Source organism: Muntiacus reevesi, chromosome 4 (genome assembly GCF_963930625.1).
Source record: "Muntiacus reevesi chromosome 4, mMunRee1.1, whole genome shotgun sequence".
Taxonomy (NCBI): Eukaryota; Metazoa; Chordata; class Mammalia; order Artiodactyla; family Cervidae; genus Muntiacus; species Muntiacus reevesi.
This window is the reverse complement of record NC_089252.1, coordinates 60,865,897-60,886,996: the sequence shown is the minus strand read 5'-3', so window position 1 is coordinate 60,886,996 and position 21,100 is coordinate 60,865,897. Positions and strand designations below refer to the sequence as shown.

Sequence of the window (21,100 nt, the reverse complement as noted above, 5' to 3'; positions counted from 1 at the left end):
TGTATTGTCTTATCACGGGGAGCTCTCTGCCGCAGCATCACCTCTGCTAAAGGCAAACACTTGTGATGTGCCAGGAACTGTGGTAGGCACCTGGGCTATACAAAGAGGAATGTGCTAGGATTGCTCTTAAGCTCATGGTCTGAGGGGGATAGATACCTTTAACAATGAGCAGATACTGTACATGGTTAGAGGTGGAAACACAGCAATGGGAGGATTCTGTCCTGGGGGAGGATGAGGGGTGGTGCTGAGAAGGTCCTCACAAAGGTGACCTTTGTCAGCCGAGGAGCAGCTTCAGAGGCTCTGATAAGAGTGTATCTGGGGTACCACAAGGCTGGGGTTGAGGCTGCCTTGCTGATGGCCGGGGCTGAGGTGAGGAAGGAGGGTATCTGAGGGTATCTGACACTGAGAGGGTGTCGGTGGCCTTCTGATGAGCTGAGAACTCCTTCTGCATAAAGCGAGTCTACAGCACCAGCTTGGCCTCTGAGAAGGCTGCCAGTGCAGCCCTGAGCCAAGGAGGTTGCCCTGCATTGAGAGCACAGGGCGGTGGGTCTGACTCCTTCAGTGAGGCTGGGCTGAGAAACAGGTCAATGGGCCCAGATGTACCTCAGAAGAATCAGTGTGGGGACGAAGGGAGTCAGGAACTTAGAGGTCTCTGCTTGGCAGACAGTGAGAGCAAGTGTGAAGAAAACAGGCCCAGTGAGGGTTTTTGCAGGAGGGTGTGGGAGATACCGAGTTTGAAGTTTTTGCACAAAGTCCCGGTAGTGGGGGCTTTGATTCTGCAGCTCAGGAGGCTCCAGAGACAAAATATAAGTTTAGGAGCTCTGAACACGTAAGGAAGAGTTAAACCAACTCAAGTAAAAGTCAATCTGAGAAAATAAGTCGGATGTCAGTCTGAATCCAAGTTTCTACATTTTTTTTTATTAAATTTTTTTTCAGTGGGTTTTGTCATACATTGATATGAATCAGCCATAGAGTTACATGTATTCCCCATCCCGATCCCCCCTCCCACCTCCCTCTCCACCCGATTCCCCTGGGTCTTCCCAGCCCACCAGGCCCGAGCACTTGACTCATGCATCCCACCTGGGCCGGTGATCTGTTTCACCATAGATAATATACATGCTGTTCTTTCGAAACATCCCACCCTCACCTTCTCCCACAGAGTTCGAAAGTCTGTTCTGTACTTCTGTGTCTCTTTTTCTGTTTTGCATATAGGGTTATCGTTACCATCTTTCTAAATTCCATATATATGTGTTAGTATACTGTAATGTTCTTTATCTTTTTGGCTTGCTTCACTCTGTATAATGGGCTCCATTTTCATCCATCTCATTAGAACTGATTCAAATGAATTCTTTTTAACGGCTGAGTAATATTCCATGGTGTATATGTACCACAGCTTCCTTATCCATTCGTCTGCTGATGGGCATCTAGGTTGCTTCCATGTCCTGGCTATTATAAACAATGCTGTGATGAACATTGGGGTACACATGTCTCAGATCTGGGTGAATCCAAGTTTCTACATTTTTAAGCTGATGGGTCCTAGAATCTGTCTGCTTTCCAGAGCTCTTGGCCACACTCATCATTCTGTTTATGCCTTGCTTGTGTTATTTCAATGAAATGAAATTTAGTATCAGATTTCTTTAATTCTAAAATAGGAGGGCTTCTGATTTTCATTTTTAATAATACCTGACTCGTCAGAATTTACTTTATAATCTGAGAGTTAATTAACCCAAGCTATAGAAGGATATTAAAAAGCAGAGACATTACTTTGCCAACAAAGGTCCGTCTAGTCAAGGCTATGGTTTTTCCAGTGGTCATGTATGGATGTGAGAGTTGAACTATAAAGAAAGCTGAGCACAGAATATGCTTTTGAATTGTGGTTTTGGAGAAGACTCTTGAGAGTCCCTTGGATTACAAGGAGGTCCAGCCAGTCCATCCTAAAGGAGATCAGTCCTGATATTCATTGGAAGGACTGATGCTGAAGCTGAAACTCCAATACTTTGGCCACCTCATGCGAAGAATTGACTCATTGGAAAAGACCCTGATGCTGGGAGGGATTGGGGGCAGGAGGAGAAGGGGACGACAGAGAATGAGATGTCTGGATGGCATCACCGACTCGCTGGACATGGGTTTGGGTGGACTCCGGGAGTTGGTGATGGACAGGGAGGCCTGGCGCGCTGTGGTTCATGGGGTCACAAAGAGTCGAACACGACTGAGTGACTGAACTGAACTGATAGAAGTATAAGTTTTCTGTTTGCCAGGATAGAGTTGGATAGAATTGATATTAAATGATCAGCAATTTACTGAAAGGAGGGAAGAAGAGAAACCTCTACTACAGAAACACAAGGGCAGAATTTCAAAATCTGGGCCAGCAGAGCCTGGTGCCCGTGGGGAAGCCACTCAGGCTATCTTCCCTCCTCTGCTCACTCAGCTCTGGGTGCAGCTGGGCTTGGAGGTGGCAAGGAAATGAGCACTTTCTAGCCTGTTTAGTCTGTTGTATTTTAGGTCTTGTAATAAGCACTTATAATGCTTTCTCCATGGAGGAAGTAGCTTGGAATTTCTCTACATAAACCCCATATGCTACCCTAAGTTCAACAGATTTTGGTTTATTCAGGTTTGAAATGTTTTCTGGTAAAAGATGTATCTCTGGAGGAATGACTTAGGGCACGTCCTCCCACCCCAGAGGCTCATGGTTGGTCTTGTCACAGCCACTGCATCCCCCTCTTTGCAGCCCAGATGTGTGTGACTTCACCATGAGGTGTTGAAAGGTCATCAAGCTGTAACCATCTATCTCCACAGACGGGCAAGCCTCTGCCTGTCAGGGAAACCAAGTCAGACCAGGAAGGAAAGATTCTGACATGTGACTCCTCAGCTTAGGTTGACAGAAAGAACCATCAATTCATCCTCAGGTCTGTGAAGTTTTTGACATATAAGCCAGCATATAAGACATATAAACCAGCATATTAAGATATAAGGTCTAAAGCCTGTGACTGGAGAGGTGAAAGTTCTTCTGAAAAGACTTTTTCTCACAGATATTCAATACTGAAACTCACCAAAATATGTCTGTTACCTTGTTTGTGATCGTGGTACTGTATGTGGGTTTGTATGTGTACAAAGTCAATGAACTGTGCATACTAAATATACACAGTTCTTTGTATACTAATTATACTTCAGTAAAACTGTTTAAAAAAGAAAACAGATCAGGAAAGCCATGATAGTGTCCCCTCCCCTGAGATGCTTCTCCCGGGTGCCCTGAGAGCAAAGACTGATGCCCGTGTTCTCGGTGCAGGGCCCGGGTTCTCCATCCATCTTGGCTGTGCTCTGGACTCACCTGAGCAGCGATTCCAAATCCACAGGTCTCAGAGGTGTGTCTGAAAGTTGCCCAGTAATTGGGAGTCAACCAGAGTTGAAAAGCACTGTTTTCCAGACCGTTCATCACAGGGTGTCCAGCTGAAGCTGCAGGGGCTCCTCCTGGGCTGCCTCCTTTCCTCTTTAGATGCCCACAGGTAAAGGGTTCTCACGAGAGGACTTACTGCTGCCTTGTTGGAATGAGTAACTTTCCCATGGCAGGTCTGGGCCCTAGAGGAAAGGCTGGAAATATGATCTGCCATGTTATGCCATAATAAGGCTAAAAATAAATGAATGCATTAGATAATATTTTAAGACCTTGTTATAGGAAGGTAGAATGGGTGGTAAGTAATATATTTTGGATGATAGACCCAATATTGGGAAAGAGATGGCTCTGATACGTGGATATCCATCTGAACAGGAAGAGTGCTTCGGGGAATTAGTGGGAAACCTGAAATGTCATGAAAATCACAGAATACTTTGCTTAAGGAGAGAAGAGGCAGGAATTCCCAGAATGTCAATATGCCAAGAAAGCAAGCAGCCTACTGAGATTTTAAGTGCAAAGTAGTAGGGAACCCATATGAAGGCTTCAGGAGAATCTAAAAAAGATTGTTAACGGGGCCTTTTGTGATCATTTGGAAATAATTTGGGTTTGCCTGCTAACATCCTGTGAGGTTGAACTCACTGTTTCAGTGAAATCACAAGACTGATTTGATAGTCCTGAGTTATATGGAGACATGTAATAGCAGGTCTCTTATTCCAACTGATAAGATAGGGAGTTCTAGTCTAAATAAACAGGCCAGGTAGGTAGATTTGTGGCTGGTATAATAGCTGTACCTATAAAAGTATGATTAATAAAATGCCAACATGGAAGGAAGGTCTTCAATGGAACTGATCTGTCCAAGACAGCTCATCAGAGAACACCAGATAGTGTCTGGGTAACATGTGTGGGTGCACACGCCCCCTCTCTTCCAGCAGGTCCTTCCCTTCTGCCTACACTCCTGGCCATCTCCTCTCTGACTTTCCATGAGCTCGGCCCTCCATGTGGAGTGGCCTTTTCTCTTTGTCTCGCATTGAGTTTCTTAGTCCAGGTAGCCTGTCTGACTGTGGAAGACGTCAGGTTCTGGACCATGGTTTAGGATGTGAAAGGTCCCCCTGTCTCTTCAGGCCCAAGCCTCATGCTACAGCTTCCTGTAGGGCTATGCTATGGTCATTGCAGAGAAGAGGAGCAGGATATATTCTGCACTCCTGGGGCCACCAAAGCTCAGTTCTTGATCTAAGTGACAGGAGTCTGGGAGGAATAGTGAATACCTTGAGTGACAGAGTGAGGCTCCCAAAGCTCCTGACTGGCTCAAATAATGAGCCAGATTCATAGGTTTAAATTTTATTATGAATAACTCTAAGACCCTGTATTTAGGGCCCTGAGCCCTGTACCAGTTCAGGGTGGGAAGACAGAACTTACTGACTGAGAAAAGCTTGGAAGCTCAGTTGACAGAAAGTTCTTGATGACTCAGCTCTGGTTGTGGTTGCTGAAAATGTTAATACTGTCTGAAGCTGCAGCGGTGAGAGTGAATTGGTACTTTTTCCTAATGATGGGGAGCCAATTGTACCCAAACTGGACGTGCTTTCCTGGAGGTAAGAAGACTCCAGAAGCATGAGGACCCCTGCAGATGCTGGAGGGTGCACTCCCACTGGAACGGCTGTGAAGGTGTGGGCAGCCAGCCCCTAGTGGGGAAGTTGAGAGGGAAGGTGAGTAGCCATGTGGCAGGGAGAGCGGGGTGGGGGCAGAGCTCTTCAGGTTCCTAGTGGGGGCCTGCCGAGGGCACTCTGCTGAGGGACTGATGACCTTGCCTCTGCCCCCGTTTCATTTCCCCTTTGGAGTTTTCTCTCACGCTGTGGGGCTGTGTTTAGTGGTTTCCTGGAGCCCCGTTTCTCACAGCTGAGGGGAAAACCTCTGGTAACCTTGAGTGTACTTCCTGATTCTAGCTCGGGAAGTCTGTAAGCATCTGCCTTGTGTTCTGCTGTGTGGGAAAATGCAGATGATAATAATAATCGTGTAAGAAGCAGGTCCAGGTGTCAAGATCCATACGGTATATAACTGAGGAGAACAGACCAACCATCAAGCTAAGAAACTGGAGAGGAAAAAACTGTTCTGGCTGATACACAGAAGGGAGAAAATAGCCCGCTGAGATTTATCCCAGCATGTTTGGGAAGAGTTGGGCTTGTGCTTAAGATGGGATTGATGGGAATTTACTTAGAACCCTAAAATGTCCTTATTTCAGCCATGCTCCTTTCTTTAACACCAAAAAAAAAAAAAAAAAAAACAACAAAACCCGTCCCCCATAAACTCCATGTCTAGTCCTCCACCTTGATGACTCAACTCATATTTCAGTGGCTGCACTAAATGCTGGGATGATTTTCCATGAATCAGTTTAAACATAAATTACCATTTTACAGCACAATAAAAAATCTCTTCACCAGCAGTTGGCTATTTTTTTAATAGAGTTTGTAACTTTATTAATACTGGACACTCTGATTTGATGTTGCTTTCTATCTCTCTACTCTTGAGACTTATGTGACGCAAAAACTGACAATGGGTGTGTCTGCTGTGCAGACCCTTCCCTTCCTGGCCTGTGCTGAGGTGGCGCATGCTTACCTCTTGGGCTACTTGAACTCCCATAGGGGCCATCCTGTTATATTTGCATTTAATCGCTGCCGTGACAAATCTCTAACTTGGGGCAGACATACTTGCAGGCAGAAGCATCCTCAAAACCACATCACCTTTCATTTTCCTGGAGGGAAACACCCTGATTTTACCTACGTGTTCACACCTACTCACAGTGGACCATTCCTTTTCTGACCTTACAGAAACTTGTGCTGGATCCTGGGATGCAGTAGAGGATACTTGGTTAACAAGAAGCAGACCCAGGGGCCCATTTCAGCTAATGTACATGCTCTTTTCACTCTTCTAAAGCAATCGTGTATTTCAGAGCCTTAGACCTATAATTCAAAATGTCTGGGAGTAGATTTATTAATGGTTCTGAAAAGCAATGTCTTCTTTCTGCTGCAAGCTTGAAGATCTGGCACACAGAGTAGAACAAGAAGGAAAATGCAGTTCTGCTGTCTCCCTCTTAAGTAGCTCTGCACACAGCAGAGAGAAGGTCATGGGCTTGTCAGTCTTCAGCTGTCCTTTGGAACACCAATGCCATCTCAAGGCTTGGGCACTGAAAGCACAAGACCGGGTGTGTCGGATGATGACTTATTTAGTAGCTAGACTGCCTGCTAATGTTGGCTGCTTTTAATTAAGCTCTGTATTGCATTTAACATTCTTTTTATAATTGCAATTATTTGGAATGTCAGCAGGGGTGTGCTTAGGGCCCCAATTTACCAGGAGGTTCATTGGAAGAAGGGGCTTCCCTTGTGGCTCAGCTGGTAAAGAATCCGCTTGCAATATGCGAGACCTGGGTTCGATCCCTGGGTTAGGAAGATCCCCTGGAGAAGAAAAAGGCTACCCACTCCAGTATCCTGGTGTGGAGAATTACCTGGACTGTATAGTCCATGGGGTCGCAAAGAGTCGGACATGATTTCACTTCACTTCATTGGAGGAAAGCGGCAGAGAGAAGGGGGTGACAGTGTTACCCCATGGGTAACTGCATGCTCCTTCAAGTCGTTGACACATCCCAGCATCCACACGGGGAGGCAGGCCAGTACCCCAGGTAGCACAGCGGTGCTTGGAGTGAATGGATCTTCAGCTAAACAGAGAGCATAAAGGACACTGTCCTGTGGAATGAAAGCAGATAATCAGTTGACTGCATATTTCTGCTGGTGTTCCAAATTGGATCCTGAAAAGTGAGAGGCAGAGCACTTAGATCTTGAATCTTGCTAACAGAGAGTAATTTGAATTAGTATATCAGAATCAACATACTTTTTAAAATGTTCTTATGACATTTAATATTGAATTACAGTAGGACTTTGTTGCTTATCTATTTTTTACTTGGTTTTCTGTATCTGCTATCCCATGACTCCTAATTTATCCCTCCCTCACTCCCCACCATTCCTCTTTGGTAACTGAATGTTTGTTTTCTATGTCTGTGAGTCTCTTTCTGTTTCATAAGTAAGTTCGTCTGTGTCATAGTTTAGAATCCACATATAAATGATATCATATGGTGTTTGTCTTTCTCTGACTTTACTTAGTATAACAATCTCTAGGTCCTTCTATGTCACTGCAAACGGCATTATTTTATTCTTTTTAAGGCTGAGTAGTATTCCACTGTATAAAAATTGGTATAGTTGCAGTCTTTGTTCCCAGACTGAGGTATGTGTGTGTGTGTAATTTGAGACAGGAGGCTCTGAATATGTTTAAAAGTTTGTGGAGATTCTAATCATGTTTGCGTCTTCTAACATGGGAGCTAGTTTGCTGCAGCAGTTCAGGTTTCAAAGCAGTAAATATTTCCTGATGCATACACCTCTGAAGGCAAGTGTTTTATCAAATCAGGACCCCATCCTTATGGCCTCATTTAACTGTAGTTACCTTTTCAAAGGGTCCATCTTTAAATTCAGTCACACTGAGGGTAAGGACTTAAAATAAACACAGGCACTTTGGGGAGACGCAGTTCAGTCATAACAGTGTCCATCTGCATCACCTCCCACAGCTTCTGAGTGTGGCCCACAGAGTTCCACACACCAAAAAAAGAGGGGGAAAGCCTCACTAAATTTTTATCCTTTAATTATTTTTTATTGAAGGATAATTGCTTTACAGAATTTTGCTGTTTTCTGTCAAACCTGAACATGAACCAGCCATAGGTATACATATATCCCCTCCCTGTTGAACCTCCCTCCCATCTCCCTCCCCATCCCACCCCTCTAGGTTGATACAGAGCCCCTGTTTGAGTTTCCTGAGCCACAAGGCAAATTCCCGTTGGCTATCTATTTTACCTATGGTGTTGTAAGTTTCCATGTTACTCTTTCCATTCATCTCACTGTCTCCTCCCTTCTCCCCATGGCCATAAGTCTATTCTCTATGTCTATTTCTCCACTGTTGCCATATAAATAAATTCTTCAGTACCATTTTTTAAGATTCCATATATATGCGTTAGAATACAGTATTTATCTTTCTCCTTCTGACTCACTTCACTCTGTGTAATAGGTTCTAAGTTCATCCACTTTATTGGAACTGACTCAAATGTGTTCCTTTTTGTGTTTACGTACAACAACTTCTTTATCCATTCATCCATCAATGAACATCTAGGTTGCTTCCATGTTCCAGCTATTGTAAATAGTGCTGCAATGAGCAATGGGATACATATGTCTCTTTCGATTTTGGTTTCCTCAGGGTATATGCCTCGGAGTGAGATTGCTGGGTGATATGTGGTTTTATTCCTAGTTTTTTAAGGAATCTCCATACCATCTTCCATAGTGGCTGGATCTATTTACATTTCCACCAACAGTGCAAGAATATTCCCTTTTCTCCACACCCTCTCCAGCATTTATAGTTTGTTGACTTTGATGAGGACCATTCTGACAGGTGTGAGGTGATATCTCATTGTAGTTTTGATTTGCATTTCTCTAATAATGAGTGATGTTGAGCATCTTTTCATGTGTTTGTTAGCCATCTGTATGTCTTCTTTGGAGAAATGTCTGTTTAGGTCTTTTCCCCACTTTTTGATTGGTTTGTTTGTTTTTCTAGTATTGAGTTGTATGAGCTGCTCGTATATTTTGGAAATGAATCCTTTGCAGGTGTTTCATTTGCTATTATTTTCTCCAGTTCTGAGGGTTATCTTTTAACCTTGTTTATAGTTTCCTTTGCTTTGCAAAAGTTTTTAAGTTTAATCTGGTCCCACTTGTTTACTTTTGTTTTTACTTCCATTACTCTAGGAGGTGAGTCAAAGAGGATCTTGCTTTGATTTATGTCATTGAGTGTTCTGCCAGTATTTTCCTCAAGAATTTTATAGTTTCTGCTCTTACATTTAGCTCTTTAATCCATTTTGAGTTTATCTTTGTGTATGGTGTTAGGAAGTTTTCTAATTTCATTCTTTTACATGTAGCTGTCCAGTTGTCCCAGCGCCATTTATTGAAATGGCTGTCTTTGCCCCATTGTATATCCTTGCCTCCTTTGTCAAAAATAAGGTACCCATGGGTGCATGGGTTTATCTCTGGGTTTTCTATCTTGTTCCATTGGTCTATATTTCTGTTTTTGTGCCCGTACATTACTGTCTTGATGACTGTAGCTTTGTAGTATAATCTGAAGTCAGGAAGATTGATTCCTCCAGCTCCATTCTTCTTTCTCAAGACTGCTTTGGCTATCCGGGGTCTTTTGTGTTTCCATATGAATCATGACATTTTCTGTTCTAGTTCTGTGAAAAATGCCATTGGTAATTTGATAGGGATTGCATTAAATCTGTAGATTGCATTTGGTAGTATACTCATTTTGACAATATTGATTCTTCCTACCCAGAAACATGGAATATCTCTCCATTTGTTTATGTTGTCTTTGATTTCCTTCTTTATTGTCTTATAATTTTCTGTGTACAATTCTTTTGTCTCCTTAGGTAACTTTATTCCTAGATATTTAATTCTTTTTGTTGCAGTGGTGAATGAGATTGATCCCTTAATTTCTCTTTCTGATTTTTCATTATTAGTATATAGAAATGCAAGTGATTTCTGTGTATTGATTTTGTATCCTGCAACTTTGCTAAATTCACTGATTAGCTCTAGTAATTTTCTGATACTATCTTTAGGGTTTTCTGTGTACAGTATTATGTCATCTGCAAACAGTGAGAGCTTTACTTCTTTTCCTATTTGGATTCCTTTTATTTCTTTTTCTTCTCTGATTGCTGTAGCTAGGACTTCCCGAGCTATATTGAATATTAGTGGTGAAAGTAGACAGCTTTGTCTTGTTCCTGATCTCAGGGGGAATGCTTTCAGTTTTTCACCATTGACAATAATGTTTTCTGTAGGCTTATCATATAGGGTCTTTACTGTGTTGAGGTAGGTTCCTTCTATGCTCATTTTTTGAAGAGTTTTAAGCATAAATAGGTGCTGAATTTTGTCAAAGGCTTTTTCTTCATCTATTGAGATCATCATATGGTTTTTATCTTTTGATTTGTTAATATGGTGTATCACATTGATTGATTTGTGTATATTGAAGAATCATTGCATTCCTGGAATAAACCCAACTTGATCATGGTGTATGAGCTTTTTGATGTGTTGCTAAATTCTATTTGCTAAAATTTTGTTGAGGACTTTTGCATCTATGTTCATCAGTAATATTGGCCTGTAGTTTTCTTTTTCTGTGTTGTCTTTGTCTGGTTTTGGTATCAGAGTGACGGTGGTCTCATGGAACAAATTTGGAAGTGCTCCTTCCTCTGAAATTTTTTGAAAGAATTTTAGAAAGATAGGCATTAGCTCTTTTCTGAATGTTTGATAGAATTCTCCTGTGAAGTCATCTGGTCCTGGTCTTTTGTTTCTTGGGAGATTTTTGATCACAGTTTCAATTTCAATGCTTATAATTGGTTTGTTCATAACTTCTGTTTCTTCCTGGTTCAGCCTTGGAAGATTGAACTTTTCTAAGAATCTGTCCATTTCTTCCAGGTTATCTGTTTTATTGCCATATAGTTGTTCATAATAGTCTCTTATAATCCTTTGTATTTCTGCACTATCTGTTGTAACCTCTCCTTTTTCAATTCTAATTTTGTTGATTTGATTCTTTCTCTTTTTTTGATGAGTCTGGCTAAAGGTGTGTCAATTTTATCTTCTCAAAGAACTGGCTTTTAGTTGTATTAATCTTTACTATTGTTTCTTTCAATTCTTTTTCATTTATTTCTGCTTAAATCTTCATGATTTCTTTTCTACTGGTAATTTTGGGGTTTTGTTATTCTTCTTTTCCAGTTGTTTTAGGTATAAAGTTAGGTTATCTGTTTTAATGTTTTTCTTGTTTTTTGAAGTAGGATTGTACTGCTCTAAAGTTCCCTCTTAGAATTGCTTTTGCTGCATCGCATAGGTGTTGAGTTGTCATGTTTTCATTGGCATATTTTTCTAGAAATTTTTTTATTTCCCTTTTGATTTCTTCAGTAACATTTTGATTATTCAGAAACATGTTGCTTAGTCTCCATGTGTAGTGTTTCTTACAGTCTTTATTTTCTTGTAATTGATATCTAGTCTCACAGCATTATGGTCAGAGAAGATGCTTGACTGTGATTTTAATTTTCTTAAATTTACTGAGATTTGACTTGTGAACCGAGACATGATCTATCCTGGAGAATGTTCCATGTGTGCTTGCGAAGAAAGTGTATTCTTCCTTATTTGGATAGAATGTCCTGAAGATATCAAGGAGATCCAACTCATCATTTAAGACTTGTGTTTCCTTATTAATTTTCTATTTTGATCTGTCCCTTGGTGTGAGTGAGGTGTTAAAGTCTCCTACTATTATTGTGTTACTGTCAATTTCTCCTTTTATGTCTGTTATTGTTTGTCTTCTGTATTAAGGTGCTCCTATGTTGGGTGCATAGATATTTATAATTGTTGCATCTTCCTCATGAATTGATCCCTTGATCATTATGTAGTGTCTTTCCTTATGTCTGGTAATCTTCTTTATATTAAGGCTTAATTTTGCTGATATGAGGATTGCTACTCCAGCTTTCTTTTGCTTCCCATTTGCATGGAACTTTTCCATCCTCTCACTTTCAGTCTATATGTGTCTTGATGTCTGGAATGGGTTTCTTTAGACAACACATATATGGGTCTTGTTTTTGTATCCATTCAGCCAGTCTGTGTCTTTGGGTTGAAGCTTTTAATCCATTTACATTTAAAGTAATTATTGACATAAAAACTGGACATGGAACAACAGACTGGTTCCAAATAGGAAAAGGAGTACATCAAGGCTGTATATTGTCACCCTGCTTATTTAACTTATATGCAGAGTATGCTGGGCTGAAGAAACGCTGGGCTGGAAGAAGCACAAGCTAGAATCAAGATTGCCAAGAGAAATATCAACAACCTCAGATATGCAGATGACACTACCCTTATGGCAGAAAGTGAAGAGGAACTAAAAAGCCTCTTGATGAAAGTGAAAGAGGAGAGCGAAAAAGTTGGCTTAAAGCTCAACATTCAGAAAACTAAGATCATGACATCTGGTCCCATCACTTCATGGCAAATAGATGGGGAAACAATGGAAACAGTGTCAGACTATTTTGGGGGGGGCTCCAAAATCACTGCTAATGGTGATTGCAGCCATGAAATTAAAAGATGCTTACTCCTTGGGAGCAAAGTTATGACCAACCTAGATAGCATATTAAAAAGCAAAGACATTACTTTGCCAACAAAGGTCCATCTAGTCAAGGCTATGATTTTTCCAGTGGTCATGTATGGGTGTGAGAGTTGGACTGTGAAGAAAGCTGAGTGCCAAAGAACTGATGCTTTTGAACTGTGGTGTTGGAGAAGACTCTTGAGAGTCCCTTGAACTGCAAGGAGATCCAACCAGGGAGATCAGTCCTGAATATTCATTAGAAGGACTGATGCTGAAACTGAAACTCCAATACTTTGGCCACCTCATGCGAAGAATTGACTCATTGGAAAAGATGTTGATGCTGGGAGGGATTGGGGGCAGGAGGAGAAGGGGACAACAGAGAATGAGATGGCTGGATGGCATCACCAACTCGATGGACATGAGTTTGGGTAAACTCTGAGAGTTGGTAATGGACAGAGAGGCCTGGCATGCTGCGATTCATGGGGTTGCAAAAGTTGGACACAACTGAGCGAGTGGACTGAACTGATGTTCCTATTGCCATTTTCTTAATTGTTGGAAGTTGATTTTGTAGATCTTTTTTCTTCTCTTGTATTTCTTGACTATATAAGTACCATTAACATTTGTTGTAAAGCCGATTTGGTGGTACTGAATTCTCTTAACTCTTGCTTGTCTGAAAAGCTTTTTATTTCTCGATCAATTCTGAATGAGATCCTTGCTGGGTACAGTAATCTTGGTTGTAGATTTTTCCCTTTCGGTACTTTAAATATATCCTGCCATTCCCTCTGGCCTGCAGAGCTTCTGCTGAAAGATCAGCTGTTAAGCATGTGGGGTTTCCCTTGTATGTCACTTGTTGTTTCTCCCTTGTTGCTTTTAATATTCTTTGTTAGTTTGATTAGTATGTGTCTTGGCATGTTTTTCTTTGGGTTTTCCTGTATGGGACTCTTTGTGCCTCCTGGACTTGGTTAACTATTTCCTTTTCCGTGTTGGGGAAATTTTCAACTATTAATCTCTTCAAAAATTTTCTTATACCCTTTCTTTCTCTCTTCTTCTTCTGGGACCCCTATAATTCGAATGTTGGTGCTTTTGATATGGTCCCAGAGACCTCTGAGACTGTCCTCAGCTCCTTTCCTTGTTTTTACTTTATTCTGCTCTTCAGAAGTTATTTCCACCATTTTATCTTCCAGCTCACTGATTCATTCTTCTGCTTCAGATAATCTGCTATTGATTCCTTCTAGAGTATTTTTAATTTCAGCAATTGTTTTGTTTGTCTCTATGTGTTTATTCTTTAATTTTTCTAGGTCTTTGTTAATTGATTGTTACATTTTCTCCATTTTGTTTTCAAGGTTTTTGATCATCTTTACTATCATTATTCTGAATTTTTTTTCAGGTAGTTTGCCTATTTCCTCTTCATTTATTTGGACTTCTGTGTTTCTAGTTTGTTCCTTCATTTGTTCAGTATTTCTCTGATTTTTCATTATTATTATTATTTTTAAGTTATTGTGTTTGAGGTCTCCTTTTCCCAGGCTTCAAAGAAAGTTGAATTCTTTCCTTGAAGAAGGTTGAATTCATTCTTCCTTTTGGTTTCTGACCTCCTAAGGTTGGTCCAGTGGTTTGTGTGAGCTTCGTATAGGATGAGATTTGTGCTGAGTTTTTGTTTGTTTTTCCTCTGATGGGCAAGGCTGAGTGAGGTGGTAATCATGTCTGCTGATGATTGGGTTTGTATTTTTGTTTTGTTTGTTATTTAGGTGAGGCATCCTGCATAGGATACTACTGGCGGTTGGGTGATGCCAGGTCTTGTATTCAAGTGGTTTCCTTTGTGTGAGTTCTCACTATTTGATACCCCCTAGGGTTAGTTCTCTGGTAGTCTAGGGTCTTGGAGTCAGTGCTCCCACTCCAAAGGCTCAAGGCTTGATCTCTGGTCAGGAACGAAGATTTCACAAGTGGTTTGTTATGGCGTTAAGTGAAGTTAAAGCAAATACCCCAAAATGAGAAAGCAAAAATGAACCCCAGACAAACAGCAGTTACAAAATCAGGCAAATAATAATTAAAATAATGGGATATACATATACACCCATGAACAAAGTGAAAACAGTCCAACAGAAATAAAGTAGAGTAGACTGACCTGGCGAACAAAGGAAATGAAAAATTACGTTGACCAGTTAAGAACAAAACTAACTTAAGGACAAACTGGAAAACAAAAGTAAAGCAAGGTGCCAAGTGGGGAATAAAGCAATGAAAACAAAGCTAACAAATATATTGAGAGGAAAGAAAATAAAGAAAGGAAAGAAAGAATAGATATGCAAAGTTAAACAGAGGTAGATGAAGAGGATTTATATACATTAAAGATTAACTGAAACTGGAAAAGAACAGTAGGAAAGGCAAACAAAAGAATAAATATAGAAAAATACAGTAGGTTTTAAAAAATTAAAATTCTAAGAAAGAGAAAAGAAAAACACCAAAAGAATAAAGAAAAAAGTAAAACTCCACAGAACTGCAAAAGCCCAGTGTAGAGGCAGAGTTTATAACAACATTAGAAAATGTGACTGAATATACACATATACATATACACCCACAAGCAAAATCAAAACAGTCCAACAAAAATAAAGTACAGTAGATTGACCCAGTGAACAAAAGAAACAAAAAATTATATCTACCAGAACAAAACTAATTAAAGCACAAACTGAAATAGAAAACTAAAGCAAGGTGTCAATTGGGGGATAAAGCAATGAAAATAAAACTAGCAAATATGTTGACGGAAAAGCAGAGAAAGTAAAGAAAAAATAGGTATGCAGAGTTAGAGGTAGATAAAGAAGACTTATGTATGTTAAAGATTAACTTCAAGGGGAGAAGAACAGTAGGAAAGCAAACAAAGGAATAAATGTAGAAAAAATAATAATAGGTTTAAAAAATTAAGAAAAGAAAAGAGGAAACTCCACAGAACTGCAAAAGCCCAACTAAGCAGCAGAGGTTTATGACAACAATAAAAAATATGACTGAGAAAAAAAAAAAAGCTCAAAAGCTTAGTTGGATTTCTTGCCAATAAAATCGACAACTACAACAGAGGAGGGAAAAAGGAGGAAAAAATCCAACAGCATCTACAGAACAAGTCAAAAAAATAAGAATAGATGTTTTCCTTGAGTCACTGCTCTCAGAGTCCTTTCCCTCGCTCCCCTCCCTAGGATGCCCTCCAACTCTGTGCTGGTCTCTGGACCTGCTGCGGGGGCAGCTCAGACTCGAACCTGGTCCTGCTCCTGCGTGTTCTTGCCTCCAGTGTCCACAGCTATCAGAGCTAGTGCATTTGCTTTTGTGGGAGCTCTCAATCGCCTTTTATATATTCCATGGATGCAGGATATGCTTGGTTGATCACGTGGTTTTAATCTGCAGCTTGTACAGATGGTCTTTTGGGTCTTCCTCCTTAGCCACACTGCCCCTGGGTTTCAATTGTGGTTTTATTTTCACCTCTACATGAGGGTCATCCACTGGGATTTACTCCTGAGGCTGCCCTGGAGGACTAGGGTCTGCCCCAGTGAGGGCCAGGTGTGGAGGTGGGGCAGCTGGTGGGCTTGCGGGGACCCTGGCGGCGCCAAGTGTGCAGGGACACGGACTGCCTCTGCCGCAGAAGTCATGGCCCTGTCAGTCTTTTTTTGAGCCTCTTGTAGCTGGCGATCAGAAGCCCTCCTTGGCCAGTCTTTCTCCATAGCTCCACCTGTTCAGGCACTTAGAGGTCCTTCTCAGTTGCTTGGGTGCGTCAGGCAGTTAAAGGGGCAGCCTGGGTGAGGTCCTACTCTGGAGTTCAGGGCATCCGTCACTGAAAGAAGCATCCTACTCTGTGGTTCAGTGCGTCAGGTGTTTGATGGGCCAGCCTCTCTATTGTTCAGCTGCTGATGCTGGCCTGTGGGAAGAGAGAGACTATGGCGTGACTCAGCAGTATTGCCTTGCTTCTATGTCTGCCTGGCTTTCCTCCACCAGCATTTCACACCACGATCTCCTTCCTAGCATCCCCTTGATCCATCTGTCTGCAGTCAACAGCAGGCCTCGCCCTGGGATTGCTCCACATTCCCTAAACTCCAGCTCCCAGTTGCTACACTTTGCAGGAGATCAGCATTCCTGTCTGGGGTATGTATGGCTGCAGCAAGAACTGTCTGATTCTCATTCCATTTAGGCTGCCACAGATCAGCTATTTCACCCTCAACCTTAAATGTTTCTCCTTTGACTTCAGACAGTTGCCCCACTGTAGGGATCGGACCCCTTGCTTCAATTCCCCTACCTACTGTGGGCAGGTCCAGTCCTACTAACAGTCCTTTCCCCCTAGTTCCTTCATCCTACCGAGTTTTGCGTGGTTCTATGTATTCTTTTCCACTGGTCAGGTCCTCCTGTCCACTCTCCGCTGGTGTTCTGCACGCACTTCTGTGTCTGAAGGTGTGTTCCTGATGTATCCGTGGAGAGAGATGTACTCCACGTCCACCTACTCCTCTGCCATCTTTTTCCCTCCTAAATTTTTATTCTTATATCTGCTTTCCTCCTTTGTACCAAGTTCACGGTCACCAGAGGGGTTACCCTTCAGCCCTCACTGTGCCCAGAGCTGGGTAGCTCTAGTTATAGTCAGGAGTCAAGCTAATTCTGCGGGAAACGTCTTGATGGTTAAGGTGGTAGAACAGTGGGAAAGAAGGTGTTCTGAGCTTGGAAGATCGCAGTCTCCCTGCTCCTAGGCTGCAGGTGCCTGCCATCTGTGTTCTGCATCCTGGGCAGCCACCTCTCACCCTCATTCAGAGGTTGTCCATAGTAGGCAGATGAGCAGGGGTATCTCTACCTGACAGAACTCTTCACGGGAGTGCTAGAATGTGATCATTTCAGGACATCAAGTAGAATTAGGAGCAGCATCAGTGTCACCCAGACAGAAGTCATAGGGGACCAGACTTAGCCCAGCAGCATTAACAACAGGAAGTGATCTCCTAGTCAGGAGACTTGGGCCTGCAGCTGCCCAGCACCTGCCAGGAGGATGGAAGAATCCCTTCTGGACACAACAGAAACGTGAACCTGTTCACTCTTGACCTGGGCTTCCACAACAGTAGGTTTGAAGCAATGTGTATATCTATGTGGCTGTATGTGACCATAACCTGAGTTTCACAAAACATTCCTTTTGTGGGATGCCCTCTGATTTTTAAAAAATTGAGCTTTACCTTTGTAAAATCATGATGTTACAACCCAATAACTTGATTTCATAATCCACTAGTGGGTCACAATATCTGAAAACACTGTTCTGTTGTAGCATATTGTGGGAACTTTGGTAGTTCTTTCTAAATCAGCACTGTACTTTTACCCAGTGTCTCATCTTCCTGTGTTAGTTATGTCTCTATGATTACATTATCTGCTAATTGTAGAGAGTTCTTGGCATGGAATGGTACAGGCACTTTGGTCAGTATGCAGTTCCACATTAGAGCAAGCACCCCCTCAGGTATTATTAAAGAGTGGGTGCTGAATTTCTGTTTGTAACTCCATCACAGGGATCTCCTGCCATTTGCCCAAGGAGTCTGCCTCCTTCACCTTGTCTGTTGCCATCTGCTGAATTTCCACCTTTGCCTCCTGTTTCTTCTGGGCTTGGTTTGCTGTTTGGGAAGCTTTCAGCCTTAATCTGTGCCATATTAAACTTCGCCTTCCCCTCTATACCTTCTCAACCCCGTTTACTTTCTTAGGCATCCTGCCACCGCCCTGCCTCTCAGGCCTTTCCAGTTCCTTTATTTGCATGAGTAAATGGTTGTGGAGTCTTACACAGTCACTGTTCGTGAGCATGATCACGACACACCATCGTGGTGATGACTTGGTCCAAGCAGAGGAGTAGGAAAATCAAGGGGGATCCAAGAAGGTAGTCCTTTGGTGACAAAAGACTCAGTTTCACTGCAGAGGCAGTGTCTGTGCAAAACACCTTCCTGAAATATTTGCCAAATCCTTTCTTGGCTTCAGCAGACAGTGGCCTGGGCTGAGAGGAGGTGTGACATCCCCAGCGCCTTGTTACCTGAACTTATTTCAAACATGGAGTTGATAATATTTAACTTGCATGTTAAATAAGACAGTTGTGAAGCACAGACCTGGCATCTCGAATGTAAGACGTGACCAAAGCGCATAACCTTTGTTCTCGTTTGTGTAAGTTCTCTATTGCTCAGTCATAAGTCACTGCCGAGTGCGCAGATTGAAACCGTTTGTGTTTATTATCTTACAGTTCCTATAGATCACAAGTCTGGACACAGCATTGGTGTGTCCCTTGCTCTGGGCATCACAAAGCTGAAGCCAAGGCGGGGCTGGGTTGTGCTCTCTTTGGAGCTTGGGTCCTCTTGTAAATTCATTCAGTTGTTGACAGGATTCATATTGTAGGACTGAAGTCCCAGTTTCCTTGCTGGTCGGCTGGGGGTTGCATTCAGCTCTTGGAGACCACCCTTAGTCCTAGCTCTCTTTTTCAAAGCCACAGAGTGCCCCCAGGTCTGCTACTGCTGTCTTATATAAAATACCACCTTATGTAATGTTTCATAATCATGGGAGTGACCATCCCATCATGGTCACAGGACCTGCCACACTCAAGGGGAGGAGGTCATGCAGTCCGTGCACTCTAGGGGGGCGGGCATCTTGGGGCTGCCTTTGAACTCTCTCTACCACATCATCACCTTTATCTTCGGATCTAACTTAGTTGCTCAGGACTCTTGTCTTTGCAAATTTGTGGTCAGAAACAGTCCCATCTCTTTGTGTTTACTATTAATTGTCTGAACTCCACATACTCTGGAAGGCAGAAGCCCTTTATCTCCTTTGAGTGCCCCCATACACACACCACACACACACACACACACACACACACACACCCACCAAGGAGTCACTGTGGATGGCACACACACACACACACCCCAAGGAGTCACTGTGGATGGCGCTGTGTGTGGTGTCAGCAGATGATGCTGTTCGTGCAGGGCCGGTGCAACGCTGGTCTGGTCCCTGGCTGCCCTGCCCCCAGCGTTTCCTTTTGTCTTCCATGCTCTGCTCAGCCTCTTCTCCACACTGCAGCTGCAGGGCTGGCAGCCCTGGGGCCAGCGATCCTCTCCGAGCCCCGAGGCCCTCGTGCTGTTCACAGCCAGGCTGGATGTCTGCGTGGTCTGTGTTCAGATGTCAGCCTGTCAGTGAGTCATCCTTGAATACCTGGTTTGACGTTGTATCATCCACCACTCCTTCCCCACTGCTTTCAACCTGCCGGCTTCTACTTTAGTTCTCACCGTGTGGAACTTACTGCCATCTAACCCCATTCATGTTTTTCTTGCTTGTTGTTTGTCCCCTCCTTCTAGAAAGAAAGCTTCTGCATGTCTTTCTGTTAGGGTTTTATGGCTCCCCCCAAACGCAGCACAGGCTGAGTTCAGAGTGGCAGCTCGGTGACTGTGTTGGATGCTTGAGTTGTGAGAACCAGTCGTGCTTTTTAGCACACATTTTGGTGCTCTGCTAGCTGTTGGTTGCGTAAAACAAACTAAGCAGATTTTAGCTTATTCTCCAGCATATCGGAGCATCCCATCAGAATCAAGAATTTCAGCCAGTAGACAGAAGTTCATGTTCGTGGACTATAGGAGGAATGGGCATATGTGTGTGTGTGTGAGATGGCAGTGGTTTGGTGGGGGTCTCTCTGCCCAGTTTGTCCTCAAAATGACAGAGGATATAGCAGTGATTGGGTGCTGAGTGTTTAAAGAGCTCGAGGCCCCAGGAGCCAAACAGGGAGAAGCAGCACTACAGCTCAGATGTGTGGAGTTCCATTATAACTCATAATGCTCCATCTTAGCTAATATTTTATAGGGAACTATTTTCTACATGTTTTTCTACATAAATCAATTTGTACTGGAATTACCTGAAAATTCAGTGTCCAAAATCTTGGATCAAATTGTGTATTTCTCCCAACTACTCTTTTTTTTTTTTAAGAAGAAAATTGGCAGGAACTTGATAGATCCTAATTCTGTGATCATTTAATATTATTGAGAAACAGCCTTACCCCTCAACACACACCCAACCCACTACCACTTGGAGTGAAGCTGCTGAAAGTGTGTCTATAAAAGCCCAAATGCAGAAGCTTTCATAGCTTCTCTCTTTTATTAAAGAAAGCGGGGCTGGGGAAGAGTGGGGATATTGGAGCAGTCCAAGCTGACCCCTGGGAACCTTGGCCCTGCACTGGGCCTGTCCTTGGAGAGTGAGGGCCTTGCTCAGAGAGGAAGGGCGCTGAGCAACATGAGTGCGGCATCGAGGGGGCAGGACAGGTGTGAGCAGCCGTGGCCCTTGTCAGCACTTCAGGTGAGGGTGAGGCCTTCAGACTCAAAGCAGTGCTGTCAGGAGGCCCTGCCCTCCCTCGCCTTTTGCTTATGGGGAAACTGAGGCTCGTAGATGTTGAGTAACTTGCTAGCAGTCTTGCAGCTGCCAAGTGGCAAGACCAGGAGTAAACTGCAGAACTTGTCCCGCTTCATAACCTCCTCACTTAAGCTCGCTGGCCTTGTTGATGCA

The 21,100-nt window shown here is 42.7% G+C and overlaps 1 protein-coding gene across 1 annotated transcript in view; it reads left to right on the top strand.

Moving 5' to 3' along the window:
* Positions 1-21,100, top strand: part of VOPP1 (VOPP1 WW domain binding protein) — a 158,277-nt gene that overhangs the window by 99,795 nt on the left and 37,382 nt on the right. The gene's annotated exons all lie outside the window — the stretch shown is intronic.